This window comes from Schistocerca americana, chromosome 9 (assembly GCF_021461395.2).
Source record: "Schistocerca americana isolate TAMUIC-IGC-003095 chromosome 9, iqSchAmer2.1, whole genome shotgun sequence".
NCBI lineage: Eukaryota > Metazoa > Arthropoda > Insecta > Orthoptera > Acrididae > Schistocerca > Schistocerca americana.
This window is the reverse complement of record NC_060127.1, coordinates 191157665-191175397: the sequence shown is the minus strand read 5'-3', so window position 1 is coordinate 191175397 and position 17733 is coordinate 191157665.

Sequence of the window (17733 nt, the reverse complement as noted above, 5' to 3'; positions counted from 1 at the left end):
GAGAGTGTCAGTCCTCTTGTACTTAAGTCGGCATTGTGCCTTTTGTGTTAAATTCGGATGCAATTTCTGTGCTTCATCGTCAATAAGAAGGTCCAAGGGATACAGTAAATCTGAAGTGAAGCATCGTAATCTAAAACTGGACTCACAGGAGAGGTTCAAATCATAGAAAGTGAGAGTGTCAGTCCTCTTGTACTTAAGTTGGCATTGTGCCTTTTGCATTAAATTAGGATGAATTTCAGTGTTTCATCGTCAATAAGAAGGTCCAAAGTATACAGTAAACCTGAAGTGAACCATCGTAATCTAAAATTGGACTCACAAGACTGGTTCCAATCATAGAAACCTAGAGTGTCAGTCCTTTTGTACTTAAGTCGGCATTGTGCCTTTTGTATTAAATTCGAATGCAATTTCTCTGTTTCATCGTCGATAAGAAGGTCCAAGGGGTACAGTAAACTTGTAGTGAATCATCGGAATCTAAAACTGGACTTACAGGAGAGGTTCAAATCATAGAGAGTGAGAGTGTCAGTCCTCTTGTACTTACGTCGGCATTGTGCTTTTGTATAAAATTCGAATGCAATATCTGTGTTTCATCGTCAATAAGAATGTCCAAGGTATACAGTAAACCTGAAGTGAAGCATCGTAATCTAAAACTGGACTCACAGGAGAGGTTCAAATCATAGAGAGGTAGAGTGTCAGTCCTCTTGTACTTACGTTGGCATTGTGCCTTTTGTATTAAATGCTGATGCAATTTCTGTGTTTCATCGTCAATAAGAAGGTCCGAGGGATACAGTAAACCTGAACGAAGCATTGGAATCTAAAACTGGACTCACAGGAGAGGTTCAAATCATAGAAAGTGAGAGTGTCAGTCCTCTTGTACTTAAGTCAGCATATTGCCTTTTGTATTAAATTCGTATGCAATTTCTGTGTTTCATCGTCAATAAGAAGGACCAAGGGATACAGTAAACCTGAAGTGAAGCATCGGAATCTAAAACTGGCCTCACAGGAGAGGTTCAAATCATAGAAAGTGAGAGTGTCAGTCCTCTTGTACTTAAGTCGGCATTGTGCCTTTTGTATTAAATTCGGTTGCAATTTCTGTGTTTCATTGTCAATAAGAAGGTGCAAGGGATACAGTAAACCTGAAGTGAAGCAATAGAATCTAAATTGGACTCACAGGAGCGGTTCAAATCATAGAAAGTGAGAGTGTCAGTCCTCTTGTACTTAGGTCGGCATTGTGCCTTTTGCATTAAATTCGGATGAAATTTCTGTGTTTCATCGTCAATAAGAAGGTCCAAGGGATACAGTAAACCTGAAGTGAAACATCGGAATCTTAAACTGGACTCACAGGAGAGGTTCAAATCATAGAAAGTTAAAGAGTCAGTCCTCTTGTACTTAAGTCGGAATTGTGCCTTTTGTATTGAATTCGGATGCAATTTCTTGTTTCATCGTCAATAAGAAGGTCCAAGGTATACAGTAAACCTGAAGAGAAGCATCGTAATCTAAAACTGGATTCGCAGGAGAGATTCAAATCATAGAAAGTGAGAGTGTCAGTCGTCTTGTACTTAAGTCGGCATTGTGCCTTTTGTATTAAATTCGGATGCAATTTCTGTGTTTCATCGTCAATACGAAGGTCCAAGGGATACAGTAAACCGGAAGTGAAGCATCGGAATCTAAAACAGGACTCACAGTAGAGGTTCAAATCATAGAAAGTGAGAGTGTCAGTCCTCTTGTACTTATGTCGGCATCGTGCCCTTTTTTTTAAATTCGGATGCAATTTCTGTGTTTCAACGACAATAAGCAGGTCCAAGGGATACAGTAAACCTGAAGCGAAGCAGCGGAATCTAAAACTGGACTCACAGGAGGGGTTCAAATCATAGAAAGTGAGAGTGTCAGTCCTCTTGTACTTAAGTCGGCGTTGTGCCTTTTGTATTAAATTCGGATGCAATTTCTGTGTTTCATCGTCAATAAGAAGGTCCAAGGTATACAGTAAACCTGATGTGAAGGGTCGTAACCTAAAACTGGACTCACAGGAGATGTTCAAATCATAGTAAGTTAGAGAGGCAGTCCACTTGTACTTAAGTCGGCATTGTGCCTTTTGTATTAAATTCGGATGCAATTTCTGTGTTTCAACGTCAATAAGAAGGTCCAAGGGATACAGAAAACCTGAAGTGAAGCATCGGAATCTAAAACTGGACTGGCAGGAGAGGTTCAAATCATAGAAAGTGAGAGTGCCAGTCCTCTTGTACTTAAGTCGGCACTGTGCCTTTTGTATTAAATTCGGATGCAATTTCTAAGTTTCATCGTCAATAAGAAGGTCCAAGGGATACATTAAACATGAAGTGAAGCATCGGAATCTAAACCTGGAGTCACAGGAGAGGTTAATATCATAGAAAGTGAGTGTGTCAGTCCTCTTGTACTTAAGTCGGCATTGTGCATATTGTATTAAATTCGGATGCCATTTCTGTGTTTCATCGTCAATAAGAAGGTCCAAGGGATACAGTAAAACTGAAGTGAAGCATCGGAATCTAAAACTGAACTTACAGGAGCGGTTCAATTCATAGAAAGTTAGAGCGTCAGTCCTCTTGTACTTAAGTCGGCATTGTGCCTTTTGTGTTATATTCGGATGCAACTTCTGTGTTTCATCGTCAATAAGAAGGTCCAAGGGATACAGTAAACCTGAAGTGAAGCATAGGAATCTAAAACTGGACTCACAGGAGAGGTTCAAATCATAGAAAGTTAGAGTGTTAGTTCTCTTGTACTTAAGTCGGCATTGTCCCTTTTGCATTCGATTCGGGTGCAATTTCTGTGTTTCATCGTCAATAAGAAGGTCCAAGGGATACATTAAACCTGAAGTGAATCATCGTAATCTAAAACTGGACTCACAGGAGAGGTTCCAATCATAGAAAGTTAGAGTGTCAGTCCTCTTGTACTTAAGTCGGCATTGTGCTTTTATATAAAATTCGGATGCAATATCTGTGTTTCATCGTCAATAAGAATGTCCAAGGTATACAGTAAACCTGAAGTGAAGCATCGTAATCTAAAACTGGACTCACAGGAGAGGTTCAAATCATAGGAAGGTAGAGTGTCAGTCCTCTTGTACTTAAGTCGGCATGGTGCCTATTGTATTAAATGCTGATGCAATTTCAGTGTTTCATCGTCAATAAGAAGGTTCGAGGGATACAGTAAACCTGAACGATGCATCGGAATCTAAAACTGAACTCACAGGAGAGGTTCAAATCATAGAAAGTGAGAGTGTCAGTCCTCTTGTACTTGAGTCGGCATTGTGCCTTTTGTATTAAATTCCGATGCAATTTCTGTGTTTCATCGTCAATAAGAAGGTCCAAGGGATACAGTAAACCTGAAGTGAAACATCGGAATCTAAAACTGGCCTCACAGGAGAGGTTCAAATCATAGAAAGTGAGAGTGACAGTCCTCTTGTACTTAAGTCGGCATTGTGCCTTTTGTATTATATTCGGATGCAATTTCTGTGTTTCATCGTCAATAAGAAGGTCCAAGGGATACAGTAAACCTGAAGTGAAGCATCGGAATCTAAAACAGGACTCACAGGAGAGGTTCAAATCATAGAAAGTGAGAGTGTCAGTCCTCTTGTACTTAAGTCGGCATTGTGCCTTTTGTGTTAAATTCGGATGCAATTTCTGTGTCTCATCGTCAATAAGAATGTCCAAGGGATACAGTAAACCGGAAGTGAAGCATCGGAATCTAAAACAGGACTCACAGTAGAGGTTCAAATCATAGAAAGTGGGAGTGTCAGTCCTCTTGTACTTAAGTCGGCATTGTGCCATTAGTATTAAATTCGGATGCTGTTTCTGTGTTCGATCGTCTATAAGAGCTTCCAAGGGATACAGTAAACCTGCAGTGCAGCATCGGAATCTATAACTGGGCTCACACAAGAGATTCAAATCATAGAAATTGATAGTGTCAGTCCTCTTGTACTTAAGTCGGCATGGTGCCTTTTGTATTAAATTCGGATGCAATTTCTGTGTTTCATCGTCAATTAGAAGGCCCAAGGGATACAGTAAACCTGAAGTGAAGCATCGGAATGTAAAACTGGACTCATTGGAGAGGTTCGAATCATAGAAAGTGAGAGTGTCAGTCCTTTTGTACTTAAGTCGGCGTTGTGCCTTTTGTATTAAATTCGGATCCAATTTCTGTGTTTCATCGTCAATGAGAAGGTCCAAGGTATACAGTAAACCTGAAGTGAAGTGTCGTAACCTAAAACTGGACTCACAGGAGATGTTCAAATCATAGAAAGTTAGAGAGAAAGTCCACTTGTACTTAAGTCGGCATCGTGCCTTTTTTTAAATTCGGATGCAATTTCTGTGTTTCAACGACAATAAGCAGGTCCTAGGGATACAGTAAACCTGAAGCGAAGCAGCGGAATCTAAAACTGGACTCACAAGAGGGGTTCAAATCATAGAAAGTGAGAGTGTCAGTCCTCTTGTACTTAAGTCGGCGTTGTGCCTTTTGTATTAAATTCGGATCCAATTTCTGTGTTTCATCGTCAATAAGAAGGTCCAAGGTATACAGTAAACCTGAAGTGAAGGGTCGTAACCTAAAACTGGACTCACAGGAGATGTTCAAATCATAGAAAGTTAGAGAGGCAGTCCACTTGTACTTCAGTCGGCATTGTGCCTTTTGTATTAAATTCGGATGCAATTTCTGTGTTTCATCGTCAATAAGAAGGTCCAGGGGATACATTAAACCTGAAGTGAAGCATCGGAATCTAAACCTGGACTCACAGGAGAGGTTAATATCATAGAAAGTGAGTGTGTCAGTCCTCTTGTACTTAAGTCGGCATTGTGCATATTGTATTAAATTCGGATGCCATTTCTGTGTTTCATCGTCAATAAGAAGGTCCGAGGGATACAGTAAACCTGAACGATGCATCGGAATCTAAAACTGAACTCACAGGAGAGGTTCAAATCATAGAAAGTGAGAGTGTCAGTCCTCTTGTACTTAAGTCGGTATTGTGCCTTTTGTATTAAATTCGGATGCAATTTCTGTGTTTCATCGTCAATAAGAAGGTCCAAGGGATACAGTAAACCTGAAGTGAAACATCGGAATCTAAAACTGGCCTCACAGGAGAGGTTCAAATCATAGAAAGTGAGAGTGACAGTCCTCTTGTACTTAAGTCGGCATTGTGCCTTTTGTATTATATTCGGATGCAATTTCTGTGTTTCATCGTCAATAAGAAGGTCCAAGGGATACAGTAAACCTGAAGTGAAGCATCTGAATCTAAAATTGGACTCACAGGAGAGGTTCAAATCATACAAAGTGAGACTGTCATTTCTCTTGTACTGAAGTCGGCATTGTGCCTTTTGTATTAAATTCGGATGCAATTTCTGTGTTCCATCGTCAATAAGAAGTTCCAAGGGATACAGTAAACCTGAAGTGAAGCATCGGAATCTCAAACTGGACTCATAGGGAGGTTCAAATCATAGAAAGTGAGAGTGTCAGTCCTCTTGTACTTAAGTCGGCATTGTGACATTTGTATTAAATTCGGATGCAATTTCTGTGTTTCATCGTCAATAAGAAGGTCCAAGGTATACTGTAAACCTGAAGTGAAGCATCGTAATCTAAAACTGGACTCACAGGAGAGCTTCCCATCAAAGATTGTGAGAGTGTCAGTCCTCTCGCACTTAAGTCGGCATTGTGCCTTTTGTATTAAATTCGTAAGCAATTTCTGTGTATCATCATCAATAAGAAGGTCCAAGGGATACAGTAAACCTGAAGTGAAGAATCGGAATCTAAAACTGGACTCACAGGAGAGGTTCAAATCATAGAAAACGAGAGTTTGAGTCCACTTGTACTTAAGTCGGCATTGTGCGTTTTGTATTAAATTCGGATGCAATTTCTGTGTTTCGTCGTCAATAAGAAGGTCCAAGGGATACAGTAAACCTGAAGTGAAGCATCGGAATCTAAAACAGGACTCACAGGAGAGGTTCAAATCATAGAAAGTGAGAGTGTCAGTCCTCTTGTACTTAAGTCGGCATTGTGCCTTTTGTGTTAAATTCGGATGCAATTTCTGTGTTTCATCGTCAATAAGAAGGTCCAAGGGATACAGTAAACCTGAAGTGAAGCATCGTAATCTAAAACTGGACTCACAGGAGAGGTTCAAATCATAGAAAGTGAGAGTGTCAGTCCTCTTGTACTTAAGTCGGCATTGTGCCTTTTGTATTAAATTCGGATGCAATTTCTGTGTTTCATCGTCAATACGAAGGTCCAAGGGATACAGTAAACCGGAAGTGAAGCATCGGAATCTAAAACTGGACTCACAGTAAAGGTTCAAATCATAGAAAGTGAGAGTGTCAGTCCTCTTGTACTTAAGTCGGCATTGTGCCCTTAGTATTGAATTCGGATGCTATTTCTGTGTTTCATCGTCAATAAGTTGTTCCAAGGGATACAGTAAACCTGAAGTGAAGCATCGGAAACAAGAACTGGACTCACAGGAGAGATTCAAATCATAGAAATTGAGAGTGTCATTCCTCTTGTACATAAATCGGCATTGTGCCTTTTGCATTAAATTAGGATGAATTTCAGTGTTTCATCGTCAATAAGAAGGTCCAAAGTATACAGTAAACCTGAAGTGAACCATCGTAATCTAAAATTGGACTCACAAGACTGGTTCCAATCATAGAAACCTAGAGTGTCAGTCCTTTTGTACTTAAGTCGGCATTGTGCCTTTTGTATTAAATTCGAATGCAATTTCTGTGTTTCATCGTCTATAGGAAGGTCCAAGGCATACAGTAAACCTGGAGTGAAGCATCGGAATCTAAAACTGGACTCACAGGAGAGGGTCAAATCATAGAAAGTAAGAGTGTCAGGCCTCTTGTACTTAAGTCTGCATTGTGCCTTTTGTATTAAATTCTAACGCAATATCTGTGTTTCATCTCCAATAAGAAGGCCCAAGGGATACAGTAAACCTGAAGTGAAGCATCGGAATCTAAAACTGGACTCACAGGATAGGTTCATATCATAGAGAGTGAGAGTGTCAGTCCTCTTGTTCTTAAGTCGGCATTGTGACTTTTGCATTAAATTCTGTTGCAATTTCTGTGTTTCATCGTCAATAAGAAGGTCCAAGGGATACAGTAAACCTGAAGTGAAGCAATGGAATCTAAATTGAACTCACAGGAGCGGTTCAAATCATAGAAAGTGAGAGTGTCAGTCCTCTTGTAAATAAGTCGGCATTGTGCATTTTGCATTACATTCGGATGAAATTTCTGTGTTTCATCGTCAATAAGAAGGGCCAAGGGATACAGTAAACCTGAAGTGAAACATCGGAATCTAAAACTGGACTCACAGGAGAGGTTCAAATCACAGAAAGTGAGAGAGTCAGTCCTGTTGCACTTAAGTCCGCATTGTGCCTTTGTATTATTTTCGGATGCTATTTGTGTGTTTCTTCGTCAATAAGAAGGTCCAAGGGGTACAGTAAACTTGTAGTGAATCATCGGAATCTAAAACTGGACTTACAGGAGAGGTTCAAATCATAGAGAGTGAGAGTGTCAGTCCTCTTGTACTTACGTCGGCATTGTGCTTTTGTATAAAATTCGAATGCAATATCTGTGTTTCATCGTCAATAAGAATGTCCAAGGTATACAGTAAACCTGAAGTGAAGCATCGTAATCTAAAACTGGACTCACAGGAGAGGTTCAAATCATAGAGAGGTAGAGTGTCAGTCCTCTTGTACTTAAGTCGGCATTGTGCCTTTTGTATTAGATGCTGATGAAATTTCTGTGTTTCATCGTCAATAAGAAGGTCCGAGGGATACAGTATACCTGAACGAAGCATCGGAATCTAAAACTGGACTCACAGGAGAGGTTCAAATCATAGAAAGTGAGAGTGTCAGTCCTCTTGTACTTAAGTCAGCATATTGCCTTTTGTATTAAATTCGTATGCAATTTCTGTGTTTCATCGTCAATAAGAAGGTCCAAGGGATACAGTAAACCTGAAGTGAAGCATCGGAATCTAAAACTGGCCTCACAGGAAAGGTTCAAATCATAGAAAGTGAGAGTGTCAGTCCTCTTGTACTTAAGTCGGCATTGTGCCTTTTGTATTAAATTCGGTTGCAATTTCTGTGTTTCATTGTCAATAAGAAGGTCCAAGGGATACAGTAAACCTGAAGTGAAGCAATGGAATCTTAAACTGGCCTCACAGGAGAGGTTCAAATCATAGAAAGTTAAAGAGTCAGTCCTCTTGTACTTAAGTCGGAATTGTGCCTTTTGTATTGAATTCGGATGCAATTTCTTGTTTCATCGTCAATAAGAAGGTCCAAGGGATACAGTAAACCTGAAGTGAAGCATCGGAATCAAAAACTGGAGTCACAGGTGAGGTTCAAATCATAGAAAGTGAGAGAGTCAGTCCTGTTGCACTTAAGTCCGCATTGTGCCTTTTGTATTATATTCGGATGCTATTTGTGTGTTTCTTCGTCAATAAGAAGGTCCAAGGGATACAGTAAACTTGTAGTGAAGCATCGGAATCTAAAACTGGACTTACAGGAGAGGTTCAAAACATAGAGAGTGAGAGTGTCAGTCCTCTAGTACTTAAGTCGGCATTGTGCATTTGTATTAAATTCGGATGCAATTTCTGTGTTTCATCGTCAATAAGAAGGTCCAAGGTATACAGTAAACCTGAAGTGAAGCACCGTAATCTAAAACTGGACTCACAGAAGAGGTTCAAATCATAGAAAGTTAGAGTGTCAGTCCTCTTGTACTTAAGTCGGCATTGTGCCTTTTGTGTTAAATTCGGATGCAATTTCTGTGTTTCATCGTCAATAAGAAGGTCCAAGGGATACAGTAAACCTGAAGTGAAGCATCGTAATCTAAAACTGGACTCACAGGAGAGGTTCAAATCATAGAAAGTGAGAGTGTCAGTCCTCTTGTACTTAAGTCGGCATTGTGCCTTTTGTATTAAATTCTAATGCAATTTCTGTGTTTCATCTCCAATAAGAAGGCCCAAGGGATACAGTAAACCTGAAGTGAAGCATCGGAATCTAAAACTGGACTCACAGGATAGGTTCATATCATAGAGAGTGAGAGTGTCAGTCCTCTTGTACATAAGTCGGCATTGTGCCTTTTGCATTAAATTCTGTTGCAATTTCTGTGTTTCATCGTCAATAAGAAGGTCCAAGGGATACAGTAAACCTGAAGTGAAGCAATGGAATCTAAATTGGACTCACAGGAGCGGTTCAAATCATAGAAAGTGAGAGTGTCAGTCCTCTTGTACTTAAATCGGCATTGTGCATTTTGCATTAAATTCGGTTGAAATTTCTGTTTTTTATCGTCAATAAGAAGGTCCAAGGGATACAGTAAACCTGAAGTGAAACATCGGAATCTAAAACTGGACTCACAGGAGAGGTTCAAATCATAGAAAGTGAGATTGTCAGTCCTCTTGTACTTAAGTCGGCATTGTGCCTTTTGTACTGAATTCGGATGCAATTTCTGTGTTTCATCGTCAATACGAAGGTCCAAGGGATACAGTAAACCTGAAGTGAAGCATCGGAATCTAAAACTGGACTCACAGGAGAGGTTCAAATCATAGAAAGTGAGAGAGTCAGTCCTGTTGCACTTAAGTCCGCATTGTGCCTTTTGTATTATATTCGGATGCTATTTGTGTGTTTCTTCGTAAATAAGAAGGTCCAAGGGGTACAGTAAACTTGTAGTGAAGCATCGGAATCTAAAACTGGACTTACAGGCGAGGTTCAAATCATAGAGAGTGAGAGTGTCAGTCCTCTAGTACTTAAGTCGGCATTGTGCAATTGTATTAAATTCGGATGCAATTTCTGTGTTTCATCGTCAATAAGAAGGTCCAAGGTATACAGTACACCTGAAGTGAAGCACCGTAATCTAAGACTGGCCTCACAGGAGAGGTTCAAATCATAGAAAGTTAGAGTGTCAGTCCTCTTGTACTTAAGTCGGCATTGTGCCTTTTGTATTAAATTCGGATGCAATTTCTGTGTTTCATCGTCAATAAGAAGGTCCAAGGGATACAGTAAACCTGAAGTGAAGCGTCGGAATCTAAAACTGGACTCATAGGAGAGGTTCAAATCATAGAAAGTGAGAGTGTCAGTCCTCTTGTACCTATGTCGGCATTGTGCCTTTTGTATTAAATTCGGATGCAATTTCTGTGTTTCATCGTCAATAAGACGGTCCAAGAGATACAGTAAACCTTAAGTGAAGCATCGTAATCTAAAACTGGTCTCACAGGAGAGGTTCCAATCATAGAAAGTTAGAGTGTCAGCCCTCTTGTACTTAAGTCGGCATTGTGCTTTTGTATAAAATTCGGATGCAATATCTGTGTTTCATCCGCAATAAGAATGTCCAAGGTATACAGTAAACCTGAAGTGAAGCATCATAATCTAAAACTGGACTCACAGGAGAGGTTCAAATCATAGAAAGTTAAAGAGTCAGTACTCTTGTACTTAAGTCGGCATTGTGCCTTTTGTATTGAATTCGGATGCAATTTCTGTGTTTCATCGTCAATAAGAAGGTCCAAGGGCTACAGTAAACCTGAAGCGAAGCATCGGAATCTAAAACTGGAGTCACAGGTGAGGTTGAAATCATAGAAAGTGAGAGAGTCAGTCCTGTTGCACTTAAGTTCGCATTGTGCCTTTTGTATTATATTCGGATGCTATTTGTGTGTTTCTTCGTCAATAAGAAGGTCCAAGGGATACAGTAAACTAGTAGTGAAGCATCGGAATCTAAAACTGGACTTACAGGAGACGTTCAAATCATAGAGAGTGAGAGTGTCAGTCCTCTAGTACTTAAGTCGGCATTGTGCATTTGTATTAAATTCGGATGCAATATCTGTGTTTCATCGTCAATAAGAAGGTCCAAGGTATACAGTAAACCTGAAGTGAAGCACCGTAATCTAAAACTGGACTCACAGGAGAGGTTGAAATCATAGAAAGTTAGAGTGTCAGTCCTCTTGTACTTAAGTCGGCATTGTGCTTTTTGTATTAAATTCGGATGCAATTTCTGTGTTTCATCGTCAATAAGAAGGTCCAAGGGATACAGTAAACCTGAAGTGAAACGTCGGAATCTAAAACTTGACTCACAGGAGAGGTTCATATCATAGAAAGTGAGAGTGTCAGTCCTCATGTACCTATGTCGGCATTGTGCCTTTTGTATTAAATTCGGATGCAATTTCTGTGTTTCATCGTCAATAAGACGGTCCAAGAGATACAGTAAACCTTAAGTGAAGCATCGTAATCTAAAACTGGTTTCACAGGAGAGGTTCCAATCATAGAAAGTTAGAGTGTCAGTCCTCTTGTACTTAAGTCAGCATTGTGCTTTTGTATAAAATTCGGATGCAATATCTGTGTTTCATCGTCAATAAGAATGTCCAAGGTATACAGTAAACCTGAAGTGAAGCATCGGAATCTAAAACTGGACTCACAGGAGAGGTTCAAATCATAGAAAGTGAGAGTGTCAGTCCTCTTGTACTTAAGTCGGCATTGTGCCTTTTGTATTCAATTCGGATGCAATTTCTGTGTTTCATCGTCAATAAGATGGTCGAAGGTATACTGTAAACCTGAAGTGAAGCATCGTAATCTAAAACTGGACTCACAGGACAGGTTCCAATCAAAGAAAGTGAGAGTGTCAGTCCTCTTGTACTTAAGTCGGCAATGTGCCTTTTGTATTAAATTCGTAAGCAATTTCTGTGTATCATCGTCAATACGAGGGTCCAAGGGATACAGTAAACCTGAAGTGAAGCATCGGAATCTAAAACTGGACTCACAGGAGAGGTTCAAATCATAGAAAATGAGAGTGTCAGTCCTCTCGTACTTAAATCGGCATTGTGCTTTTGTATAAAATTCGGATGCCATATCTGTGTTTCATCGTCAATAAGAATGTCCAAGGTATACAGTAAACCTGAAGTGAAGCATCGTTATCTAAAACTGGACTCACAGGAGAGGTTCAAATCATAGAAAGGTAGAGTGTCAGTCCACATATACTTCAGTCGGCATTGTGCCTTTTGTATTAAATGCTGATGCAATTTCTGTGTTTCATCGTCAATAAGAAGGTCCGAGGGATACAGTAAACCTGAACGAAGCATCGGAATCTAAAACTGGACTCACAGGAGAGGTTCAAATCATAGAAAGTGAGAGTGTCAGTCCTGTTGCACTTAAGTCCGCATTGTGCCTTTGGTATTATATTCAGATGCTATTTGTGTGTTTCATCGTCAATAAGACGGTCCAAGAGATACAGTAAACCTTAAGTGAAGCATCGTAATCTAAAACTGCACTCACAGGAGAGGTTCCAATCAAGGAAAGTGAGAGTGTCAGTCCTCTTGTACTTAAGTCGGCATTGTGCTTTTTGTATTAAATTCGGATGCAATTTCTGTCTTTCATCGTCAATAAGACGGTCCAAGAGATACAGTAAACCTTAAGTGAAGCATCGTAATCTAAAACTGGTCTCACAGGAGAGGTTCCAATCATAGAAAGTTAGAGTGTCAGTCCTCTTGTACTTAAGTCAGCATTGTGCTTTTGTATAAAATTCGGATGCAATATCTGTGTTTCATCGTCAATAAGAATGTCCAAGGTATACAGTAAACCTGAAGTGAAGCATCGGAATCTAAAACTGGACTCACAGGAGAGGTTCAAATCATAGAAAGTGAGAGTGTCAGTCCTCTTGTACTTAAGTCGGCATTGTGCCTTTTGTATTCAATTCGGATGCAATTTCTGTGTTTCATCGTCAATAAGATGGTCGAAGGTATACTGTAAACCTGAAGTGAAGCATCGTAATCTAAAACTGGACTCACAGGACAGGTTCCAATCAAAGAAAGTGAGAGTGTCAGTCCTCTTGTACTTAAGTCGGCAATGTGCCTTTTGTACTAAATTCGTAAGCAATTTCTGTGTATCATCGTCAATACGAGGGTCCAAGGGATACAGTAAACCTGAAGTGAAGCATCGGAATCTAAAACTGGACTCACAGGAGAGGTTCAAATCATAGAAAATGAGAGTGTCAGTCCTCTCGTACTTAAATCGGCATTGTGCTTTTGTATAAAATTCGGATGCCATATCTGTGTTTCATCGTCAATAAGAATGTCCAAGGTATACAGTAAACCTGAAGTGAAGCATCGTTATCTAAAACTGGACTCACAGGAGAGGTTCAAATCATAGAAAGGTAGAGTGTCAGTCCACATATACTTCAGTCGGCATTGTGCCTTTTGTATTAAATGCTGATGCAATTTCTGTGTTTCATCGTCAATAAGAAGGTCCGAGGGATACAGTAAACCTGAACGAAGCATCGGAATCTAAAACTGGACTCACAGGAGAGGTTCAAATCATAGAAAGTGAGAGTGTCAGTCCTGTTGCACTTAAGTCCGCATTGTGCCTTTGGTATTATATTCAGATGCTATTTGTGTGTTTCATCGTCATTAAGACGGTCCAAGAGATACAGTAAACCTTAAGTGAAGCATCGTAATCTAAAACTGCACTCACAGGAGAGGTTCCAATCAAGGAAAGTGAGAGTGTCAGTCCTCTTGTACTTAAGTCGGCATTGTGCTTTTTGTATTAAATTCGGATGCAATTTCTGTCTTTCATCGTCAATAAGACGGTCCAAGAGATACAGTAAACCTTAAGTGAAGCATCGTAATCTAAAACTGGTCTCACAGGAGAGGTTCCAATCATAGAAAGTTAGAGTGTCAGTCCTCTTGTACTTAAGTCGGCATTGTGCTTTTGTATAAAATTCGGATGCAATATCTGTGTTTCATCGTCAATAAGAATCTCCAAGGTATACAGTAAACCTGAAGTGAAGCATCGTAATCTAAAACTGGACTCACAGGAGAGGTTCAAATCATAGAAAGGTAAAGTGTCAGTCCTCTTGTACTTAAGTCGGCATTATGCCTTTTGTATTAAATGCTGATGCAATTTCTGTGTTTCATCGTCAATAAGAAGGTCCGAGGGATACAGTAAACCTGAACAAAGCATCGGAATCTAAAACTGGACTCACAGGAGAGGTTCAAATCATAGAAAGTGAGAGTGTCAGTCCTCTTGTACTGAAGTCGGCAAATTGCCTTTTGTATTAAATTCGTATGCAATTTCTGTGTTTCATCGTCAATAAGAAGGTCCAAGAGATACAGTAAACCAGAAGTGAAGCATCGGAATCTAAAACTGGCCTCACAGGAGAGGTTCAAATCATAGAAAGTGAGAGTGTCAGTCCTCTTGTACTTAAGTCGGCATTGTGCCTTTTGTATTAAAATCGGATGCAATTTCTGTGTTTCATCGTCAATAAGAAGGTCCAAGGGATACAGTAAACCTGAAGTGAAGCATCGGAATCTAAAACTGGACTCACAGGAGAGGTTCAAATCATACAAAGTGAGAGTGTCATTCCTCTTGTACTTAAGTCACCATTGTGCTTTTTGTATTAAATTCGGATGCAATTTCTGTGTTCCATCCTCAATAAGAAGTTCCAAGGGATACAGTAAACCTGAAGTGAAGCATCGGAATCTAAAACTGGACTCACAGGAGAGGGTCAAATCATAGAAAGTAAGAGTGTCAGGCCTCTTGTACTTAAGTCGGCATTGTGCCTTTTGTATTAAATTCTAATGCAATTTCTGTGTTTCCTCTCCAATAAGAAGGCCCAAGGGATACAGTAAACCTGAAGTGAAGCATCGGAATCTAAAACTGGACTCACAGGATAGGTTCATATCATAGAGAGTGAGAGTGTGAGTCCTCTTGTACTTAAGTCGGCATTGTGCCTTTTGCATTAAATTCTGTTGCAATTTCTGTGTTTCATCGTCAATAAGAAGGTCCAAGGGATACAGTAAACCTGAAGTGAACAATGGAATCTAAATTGGACTCACAGGAGCGGTTCAAATCATAGAAAGTGAGAGTGTCAGTCCTCTTGTACTTAAATCGGCATTGTGCATTTTGCATTAAATTCGGTTGAAATTTCTGTTTTTCATCGTCAATAAGAAGGTCCAAGGGATACAGTAAACCTGAAGTGAAACATCGGAATCTAAAACTGGACTCACAGGAGAGGTTCAAATCATAGAAAGTGAGAGTGTCAGTCCTCTTGTACTTAAGTCGGCATTGTGCTTTTTGTATTAAATTCGGATGCAATTTCTGTGTTTCATCGTCAATAAGAAGGTCCAAGGGATACAGTAAACCTGAAGTGAAACGTCGGAATCTAAAACTTGACTCACAGGAGAGGTTCATATCATAGAAAGTGAGAGTGTCAGTCCTCATGTACCTATGTCGGCATTGTGCCTTTTGTATTAAATTCGGATGCAATTTCTGTGTTTCATCGTCAATAAGACGGTCCAAGAGATACAGTAAACCTTAAGTGAAGCATCGTAATCTAAAACTGGTTTCACAGGAGAGGTTCCAATCATAGAAAGTTAGAGTGTCAGTCCTCTTGTACTTAAGTCAGCATTGTGCTTTTGTATAAAATTCGGATGCAATATCTGTGTTTCATCGTCAATAAGAATGTCCAAGGTATACAGTAAACCTGAAGTGAAGCATCGGAATCTAAAACTGGACTCACAGGAGAGGTTCAAATCATAGAAAGTGAGAGTGTCAGTCCTCTTGTACTTAAGTCGGCATTGTGCCTTTTGTATTCAATTCGGATGCAATTTCTGTGTTTCATCGTCAATAAGATGGTCGAAGGTATACTGTAAACCTGAAGTGAAGCATCGTAATCTAAAACTGGACTCACAGGACAGGTTCCAATCAAAGAAAGTGAGAGTGTCAGTCCTCTTGTACTTAAGTCGGCAATGTGCCTTTTGTATTAAATTCGTAAGCAATTTCTGTGTATCATCGTCAATACGAGGGTCCAAGGGATACAGTAAACCTGAAGTGAAGCATCGGAATCTAAAACTGGACTCACAGGAGAGGTTCAAATCATAGAAAATGAGAGTGTCAGTCCTCTCGTACTTAAATCGGCATTGTGCTTTTGTATAAAATTCGGATGCCATATCTGTGTTTCATCGTCAATAAGAATGTCCAAGGTATACAGTAAACCTGAAGTGAAGCATCGTTATCTAAAACTGGACTCACAGGAGAGGTTCAAATCATAGAAAGGTAGAGTGTCAGTCCACATATACTTCAGTCGGCATTGTGCCTTTTGTATTAAATGCTGATGCAATTTCTGTGTTTCATCGTCAATAAGAAGGTCCGAGGGATACAGTAAACCTGAACGAAGCATCGGAATCTAAAACTGGACTCACAGGAGAGGTTCAAATCATAGAAAGTGAGAGTGTCAGTCCTGTTGCACTTAAGTCCGCATTGTGCATTTGGTATTATATTCAGATGCTATTTGTGTGTTTCATCGTCAATAAGACGGTCCAAGAGATACAGTAAACCTTAAGTGAAGCATCGTAATCTAAAACTGCACTCACAGGAGAGGTTCCAATCAAGGAAAGTGAGAGTGTCAGTCCTCTTGTACTTAAGTCGGCATTGTGCTTTTTGTATTAAATTCGGATGCAATTTCTGTCTTTCATCGTCAATAAGACGGTCCAAGAGATACAGTAAACCTTAAGTGAAGCATCGTAATCTAAAACTGGTCTCACAGGAGAGGTTCCAATCATAGAAAGTTAGAGTGTCAGTCCTCTTGTACTTAAGTCGGCATTGTGCTTTTGTATAAAATTCGGATGCAATATCTGTGTTTCATCGTCAATAAGAATCTCCAAGGTATACAGTAAACCTGAAGTGAAGCATCGTAATCTAAAACTGGACTCACAGGAGAGGTTCAAATCATAGAAAGGTAAAGTGTCAGTCCTCTTGTACTTAAGTCGGCATTATGCCTTTTGTATTAAATGCTGATGCAATTTCTGTGTTTCATCGTCAATAAGAAGGTCCGAGGGATACAGTAAACCTGAACAAAGCATCGGAATCTAAAACTGGACTCACAGGAGAGGTTCAAATCATAGAAAGTGAGAGTGTCAGTCCTCTTGTACTGAAGTCGGCAAATTGCCTTTTGTATTAAATTCGTATGCAATTTCTGTGTTTCATCGTCAATAAGAAGGTCCAAGAGATACAGTAAACCAGAAGTGAAGCATCGGAATCTAAAACTGGCCTCACAGGAGAGGTTCAAATCATAGAAAGTGAGAGTGTCAGTCCTCTTGTACTTAAGTCGGCATTGTGCCTTTTGTATTAAAATCGGATGCAATTTCTGTGTTTCATCGTCAATAAGAAGGTCCAAGGGATACAGTAAACCTGAAGTGAAGCATCGGAATCTAAAACTGGACTCACAGGAGAGGTTCAAATCATACAAAGTGAGAGTGTCATTCCTCTTGTACTTAAGTCACCATTGTGCTTTTTGTATTAAATTCGGATGCAATTTCTGTGTTCCATCCTCAATAAGAAGTTCCAAGGGATACAGTAAACCTGAAGTGAAGCATCGGAATCTAAAACTGGACTCACAGGAGAGGGTCAAATCATAGAAAGTAAGAGTGTCAGGCCTCTTGTACTTAAGTCGGCATTGTGCCTTTTGTATTAAATTCTAATGCAATTTCTGTGTTTCCTCTCCAATAAGAAGGCCCAAGGGATACAGTAAACCTGAAGTGAAGCATCGGAATCTAAAACTGGACTCACAGGATAGGTTCATATCATAGAGAGTGAGAGTGTGAGTCCTCTTGTACTTAAGTCGGCATTGTGCCTTTTGCATTAAATTCTGTTGCAATTTCTGTGTTTCATCGTCAATAAGAAGGTCCAAGGGATACAGTAAACCTGAAGTGAACAATGGAATCTAAATTGGACTCACAGGAGCGGTTCAA